Source organism: Tympanuchus pallidicinctus, unplaced genomic scaffold, assembly GCF_026119805.1.
Source record: "Tympanuchus pallidicinctus isolate F22 unplaced genomic scaffold, pur_lepc_1.0 scaffold27, whole genome shotgun sequence".
Classification (NCBI taxonomy): Eukaryota; Metazoa; Chordata; class Aves; order Galliformes; family Phasianidae; genus Tympanuchus; species Tympanuchus pallidicinctus.
Window position 1 is genome coordinate 5,346,040 of NW_026294744.1, and position 7,905 is coordinate 5,353,944.

Sequence of the window (7,905 nt, forward strand, 5' to 3'; positions counted from 1 at the left end):
GAAAACAACTCCAGCTGCACCTGGACTTACATAAGCTCACGTTGGTGTAGCCACATACAAACAGGCATCTGGTAAGGAAAACCCCTGACAGCACCTACAGCTCAATAAAAGGAGCTAAAACTGAACGGGAGGCTCTGCTCCAAAGACATGGCCCTTTCACCTGCTTCTGCAGCAATGCTCACATCATTTCACAAAAGTAAGCATATTTTTTTCTAATTATCAACTCTGCATGTTCAGACTCAGGTATGAAAATAAAACAGTGCTCTTTCAAGATTATTTATACAGCAGCCTGGGCAGTAAATTACAGACTTATTAGTGTATGTTTTTAACCATCAGTCTAAATCACTACCCAAGTGTGGTGATGTTACTGCTGTAAGACATTACAAGTCTGGTAACAGTGCTGCTTTTTCCTACAGGATTGCTCACATACTTGTTTTGGCTATCTTTCCCTCCTTGATTTATTGACTCAGCAGGTGTCTTCTCTGCTAGGAATACACTCTGTCATCTTTAGTCATGCAAGTAATGCACAACTCCAGTGACTTAATTAAAAATAAGATCAGAGATTAGAAGAGAAAAATCATAACACGACAAAGTAACTACCAGCACACCTCCTTTTGAAGCCAGCGGAAATGTTGGCATGCATACTCAAAGTTAACTCAGACATTAGAGAAAAATAGTATCCCAGTTACACGCCCTGTCCCCCTCCTAAGGTGCTTGGCTTCTCCAAAGGTTGCTGAAGTCGCCTGATTTCCACTTTAGATCCTAAGATCTGACTGATATTAGGTGCTCTCAGTTGCCTCACACTTAGAAATGTGCATGTCTTGTTGAAGAGATTATCACCTTCTTTCAGGAAATCGTCTGGCTTAGTTGCCCAAGTTTTCCCTGGATTTTTGTTTCTTGGACACATTTTAAAACTTATTTTAAAAATAAATGTACATAAATCATATCTTAGACCATCACAGTCTGCTTTCTGTCTAGCCTTGCCCAATAACCAAGATTCTGTGTATATGGATACCTGAATATATGTTATAATCTGATGCACAGTTTGTTTTTAAAATTCAGATGCAGTGTCCCAGCTACATCTTTACTGATAATACGAAATCTAAGTCCATTTCCATTTAAAAATATATACATTGTCCATATTTTTCCGGACTAGCATTTTCTTGTCTTAATGACAGTCTTATGTCTAGCACATAATGGAAATATCAGGAGATATTTGGTCAGAGCCTTTTAAAAGTCATTGTTTCTTTACAAATTGTTGACCAAAGCACATTAGAGGTCAGAATCATAAGGCCCTGACTTCTGCCAATCCACAGTAAACCTACTGCACATCTAGTATTTTAAAGCCCATCAAACCAGCCTCAGGAGCATCCTTGGCAGCACACCTGTCAGGGCTCTGGTTTATTAGGGCAGATCAGCCCCACCTCTGAGGCCCTAGCTCTGGTCAAACCTAAGAGGAAAGGTTGGGCAGGGAGTGAGGAGCAGGTTGTCAGGAGAAGTGTTGGCACCAAGACCAGGGAGAGCAGGAGCAAAGAAAATGAAAGAGACGCTGCTCAAACAAAATGCCGCTGGCAGAGGGCGGAAGGCAATCCTTAAGAGCTGCCAAACTCTGGCACCACAAGTAAACTTGGCCCCTTTGGACAGCAGAACACAATAGGAATGTTTTCAAGGGAAAATTCCAGAGCTAAGGAACATACACTGACATCCAACACATATCTTTTCTCACAGGAGACACGTTGAGCAGCAGCTAACAAATATTTGTTTTGAAACTAGTAGCATAAGGAAGCAGATCCTGCTACCTTCAACTAGGTCAAATAGTTACACCTATGCAGTCCCAGTGAAAGTAATTATTCTTTCCAGAAATCAAAATATTTCTTTACTTAGGAAAGCCAGAATCAAAACCTCAGTAATTTTCAAACACTGTATGAGGACACACACCACCGGCTCTGGAATGAAAAGAAAGGAAGAAAAAAATAAGTAAATAACTAAACAAACAAAAATGGGTTAACAAAGTGATTGATGAGAAAATGTGTTCCTTCGCCAGAGACAACGCAATCAGAGGAGAAGGAAGGGAGTAACTCCTGATTCTTCCCAGATGCACTGCAAGGTAAAAAACACCTGGCAGCGGTCTGTAGTGACAGTCAAATCAATATTCTCTTTATATTTTCCCAGGAAGAAAGGTCATTTGATCTAAGGTATGCTGCAAACATGGAAAATTATGATGAGATAATGAAGAGAAGACAGAATGACCTGCAGACGGAGCTAATATTGTCTCTGATGGAGAAGCTCAGGAACACCAGATAGTCGTGAATCCTCACAATTTGAATAAAGCTGCGCGTTGTTATGAATGTTTACTGATACAAATTGTAGACAAAGGGGCAGCAGAGGTTCACAGAAGCAAAAACTTTCTCTGTTTTAGACGCATTCCAGCACCGAGAATTAGATGAGTCAGTACTTAATTTGGTATTTAATATTCCATTGGAACGTTATAAATGTAAGCGAATGTTGGCATTCGGGGATGAGAGTGCAGAATGAAAGCAAAAATTACTTGTAGCAGAGTGCTACTAATTTTCATATCATTAATCTTCATGCCTCGTAATTCAAATGCACAATAACAGCAGTCTCTCTCTCTCTCTCTCTCTCTCTCTCTCTCTCTCTCAGCAACAGCTGAATAGCACTGCACTGTAATCCCAAATTGAGTATGGAGGCAGGGTTGATAATACCAACTATTACAGAAATTACATAGCACTGCCTGCATAGAGCCACGCTTGTTGTTGCTCATAGAGCTGTGCCTCACTTTAGCCATCTAGACAGATGTTGGGCATTTTCCTTAAGGAGATTTTTATGTTTTTAAAGCTTGAGACAAGATAATTTACTTGTTCCTGAAAACATGGACTTGTGAATGGAAAATTCTTTGTCTCTAGTGATATTTTTTTTTTTTTACAAATGTCTGCTTCTTGCTTTACGGCAGCAGTGGGACTCTTATTCATCCCATGTTGAAACTAGGGAAGGCCAAAGCACCTGTAATAGTTAGTCTGTGTTTCTCTCCACTATAAGGGGTGGAAGTGTACATTCTGATTTTCATTACTGCAGAAAATACACAAAAACAGACTAAAAAAGAAATTATGAGTCAAAGAAGCAGGCAGTCAAAATTCGGGATGTGTGAAATTGAAGGCAGAGAGGGCAATCTGAATTCATCTCCCTTGTGCATACAGATGAGGTTGGTGTCTCTAAATATCTGATCCCAGGCAGTTTTCCCACAAATCACCTTCGAAGGCTGCCTGCACAAGAGCCATCCTGCTTCTCCACCATTGCCTGTAGGCTCTGTGCACACCCATCGGTACAGTGGTTCAGCTTGGGCTTAACCCAGAGCAATTACTTCCCACAGGGGTTCTTTAGCACATTACTACCAGTGATTCCATATCAATTTTTAAATAAATAGCCTCCACTCAGTGAATGAATTAAAAAATTAATAATCACACAGAGTAGCTTGACTCCAGCTGTGCTCAGCAGCTCTGCAAATCCAGTCTGGAGGGCCTCAAATGAGGACACATTGACCATCTCTGAAAATCTGTTTTTAAAAGATCAAAGGTCTGATCAAAAGATCAGATATAAAGAGACCTGGGCAAGGAACAGCTGTTTGATGGTGATGATGATAATGATGATTATTATGTTTATTATTATGTTTTTGTATCTAGAGCTAGAAGTTGATATGTAAAATCAGTATTTCTTGGAATACATGAAAAATTTACATCAGTATTTTCAAACAGTTTCTTCTGGTCACCTTGCACTATTTCTTTCAGGGATAAATAATCTGCTTAATTATTTCAGGGGAAGTATTTTGAAAATCTTTTTAATTTTATTCATTATACATCAATTTTTAAACAAAAGTGCCATTTCACATTAAGAAGCTAATACATTTTATCTCAAAATCATGGAAACAACCAAGGTCCTTCAGTGTTTTGCCATGGGAAAGGACAGTATTGAGAGTGTAAGTACACTACACAATTAGACAGTCATCTGCTTCGCTCACTAACCAACAAATGGACAAAGGTCACATGCACAACTACTTCTTTTGCTCAAGTTCTACATTGGGGAAAAACATTCATGGGATTATGATAGCTTTTCTGTAGCTTGCACACAGAAACCAGCATGCTAATTCACCAAGCTTCCTAAACAAAGGCATTCCTTGACTTTGGGACTTTTTTTATTCTTAATCCCAATTTGGTATTACCTCAATTAGTTGCAGCTTTCTGATGAATTCTCCTCTTAACAGGAATCTTGACTGATCCTATTCTGAAACAATTTCTGATTTTACGAGTAAAGCTTAAAGATGAAACTCAATATGGACAAAAAACAGTTCCCAAGAAGCCGTAACTCAAGAAGTCTGCATACACCCAGGTACCCACCAAAGAAATTGATGGATACCCACACCCTTCAGCACAGGTTTCTGATACTCAATGCCTTTGCTGACTACACAGTCAGTGTGAAAGTAGCTGGGGAAAAGAACAGGCAGATGCAGTTAAAAAAATTAAGATAAAGGTTGCTTACATGCCTACCAAGATAAATATCACTGCCTTTACTTGAACTTCTGTAACCTAACTCACCGTGACCATTCCAAAATTTCAGTGTTTCACAGAAAAAAATAATTTAATCACACAAAAACTATATGTAGTTTGATTTTATATATACAGCATTCATTATACATGAGTTTATAAATATATGTGCATGTATACGCAAATAAACAAAAATTAATGACTGGCTATACAGAAATTGCCAAAAAGAGTGTGTCACAGGTTAAGCATCAGATTCACTGTCTAACCTGCAGATTAGGGAATGTGATCACCTGAATGACTGTCAGGTTTCACTGGACAGACCGTCATGCTGACCACCAGCACCTAAAATTTCTACTGATCATCACATCAGTAAGAATAGATTGAGAATTTAGGTGAAGAAAAGATCCTGAAGAAGCTATCTTCAGATGCTTTGGGCCTCTCGGTTTAGAGTTTCTGATGTTGCAATGGTATCTGTTATTACTTAAAATTTTCATTCCTCATTTCAAGCCATTTCTACACAAAACTGAGAGATCTAAGCCAAGATACTATTTCTGCAGCATGTTTATAAATACTTAATTCCACGAGACTGCAGATTCTGAAAGCACGCCAAAGGATTGTTCTGATTGAGACATAAGGCATCATCATAGAAATATCCCTTTTGCTGTTGAAGTGATTTCTTTGGATTACCAAGTGAGTAGATGCCAACAAGTTGGATGGATTCCCATAGCATGGGAGTGAAGTGTTTGAGGTATGCAAAGTTATGCTTCAGCACACGGTCCTACTTAAATATACACAAAAGGAAGTCCTAGCGATGGAAAGGGATCATTACTGATAGTACTGCAGCAATAGTAACTTCTCTTCACATGTTGAATACAAGCAATACTTTTCACTTTCACCCAAGTTATATGAAAATTAGAAACCTGAAAACAGATGCATGTGAACTGAATGCAAATCATTTCTGATGTCACCTGAAAATCTCAAAAAAGAGTAGGAAATGGCAATTCAAACTTCTAGCAGCATTCTGAAGTTCATTCATTTTACAAGCTAAGCAAACTGAAGTACCTGAGGTGGGCAATTTTTTTCAATAATTTACTGCAAATTACTAGAGAAACTGGACAGAACTTTGTCCCTAAGCCCTTGAAAATGCACAGGCTTTGAGGAAAGACTTTTATTATATCTTTCACACTATAGCAGATAAGCACTGGAGAAAAAAAAAGAACCAGATAGAATCCTTGGATAGTCGGCTTTGATTATGGCTGGATCCTTTTCACTTTCACCTCTGCTAATATGATAGTGAATGAGTGTACTAGCCTATTCTAAAGTGATAGTAGAGAAAATACCTATTTGCATGAAAAATTTGATGAAATAATGTCATTAGCTCAGCTATAGAAAGTGATTATGATTCCCGGCACATTTCACCCTCATTCCCAAGGTGAGGTTTTTCTCTGTAAAACAGTTCTATTTTTCTGTTGCGTTACCACAATATAAAAAAAAAAAATGAATATATATGAATAAAGGGTTACATCACTGTAAGGCCTTAAAGTATCTTGTAGTAATCCACCTCAAAATGCCATGACCACTACATCAGCTGTAATTTCATAATTAAACGGTCAAACAGAAAATTTCATTTTTAATGAGAACAGTCCCCTACAACAAATTTTTTCCTCTTTCAGGTGTTCAAAGCAATTCTGGTCCAATTATGCAATTTAATATTTCCAATTACCTTTCATTATTCTGAGAATACATGTTTTTTTTATCTCCTCCCCTCTTAGAGTCTCAGTTGAAGTACAAAGTCTCCTGTGAAGCAGGAATGAAATTTGTGATCGAGTTTTGAAGAAATTCAGAAAGGGACTGGACTTGTTTCTTGTGGAAAATTTATCTATACATATATATATGGTAGGCCCAAGAAAAGCCATAAACACATGTAAAATAACTGAAGACAAGCAGCAAAGAATTCCAGAAAGAAGCATGTGTGTGTAAATCTATTATGCTGTGAAGTTCTCTACACAGGCCATTTTCAGCAAAAAACAAAAAACAAACAAACAAAGAAAGCCCTGGAATAAGCTCTGAGTGGATGGTAGGTGTTCTGAGCATCTCTACTTAAAAAAAAAAAAAAAAGTGGGCAGGATACAAAATGGGTGCAACTTATAAGGTAGAGGAAATAGTAAGTGTATTCTGTCTACTGCAGGCTGCTAATAAATTCAATGTGGGCACACTGCTGGCTAACAACCAGGACACCCAAAGCTCATCTCCAGCAGGTCAGTCCTTAATCCATCCTGATGCATGCAGTTTTTTCTTCCCTAGGTGTAGGATTCTGCACTTGCCATTGTTGCAATTCCACAGTTTCCTCTTTGCCCAACTCTCCAGCCTGTCCAGGTCTCGCTGAATGGCAACACAGCCTTCTGGTGTGTCAGCTACTCCTCCCAGCTTCATACCATCAGCAAACTTGCTGAAGATGCATTCTATCCCTTCATCCATGTCACCAAGGAAGATGTTAAACAAGACTAGACTATGTGTCCTTAAAGATCATCAAGTTCCAACTCCCCTGCCGTGGGCAGGGACACCTTCCCCTAGATCAAGTTTCTCAGCCTCATTAACCATGAACAGTTTCAGAGATGGGGACACCCATAATCTCTCTGGGTAATCCATTTCAGTATCTAACTACCTTAAGAATAAGGAACTTCTTTACATCTGATCTATATCTGCTCCCTTTTTAGTTTAAAACTTTTACTCCCTGCCCTATCATTTCACACTTCAGTAAAGAGAGCCCCTCTCCATCTTTATTATAAGCTCCTTTTAAGTACTGGAAGGCCACAATGAGCTCTCACTAGAACCTTCTCTACTCCAGGCTGAGTAACCCCAGCTCTCTCAGCCTCTCTTCATAGAAGAGGTGCTCCAGTCCTCTGATCATTCTTGTGGCCTCTGTACTGTCTTGACCTTACAGACAATTCCTTATCCACTGAAAATCAAATCCATAAAAAAAAAAAAAAAAAAAAAAAAAAAAAACCATCAAATCCAAATCCCCAGATCTTTCTTTTCACTCTTTTGAAAAATGGATGTTTCTCCTTTTCCAGTTGCTGAGGACCTCACAATTTTTCAAATATGACTGATAGTGACTTAAGTTTTCCTGATTGCAGCTGGGTCAGAGTTCATTTTTTCTATGATGCTATGCTTTGGCCCTGTCACAGAGACAGTGTTGATAGCAGACCCATGTTTTAGTTGTTGCTGAGCAGTGCTGCACAAAAGGTACACTTTGGGTCAGGCTTCCTGCTTTTCTGAAGCATGACAGCAAGTTTTTGCTTCACCACATCCAGACCTCCAGCAGAGCACTCATTTTATGATTCAAAAA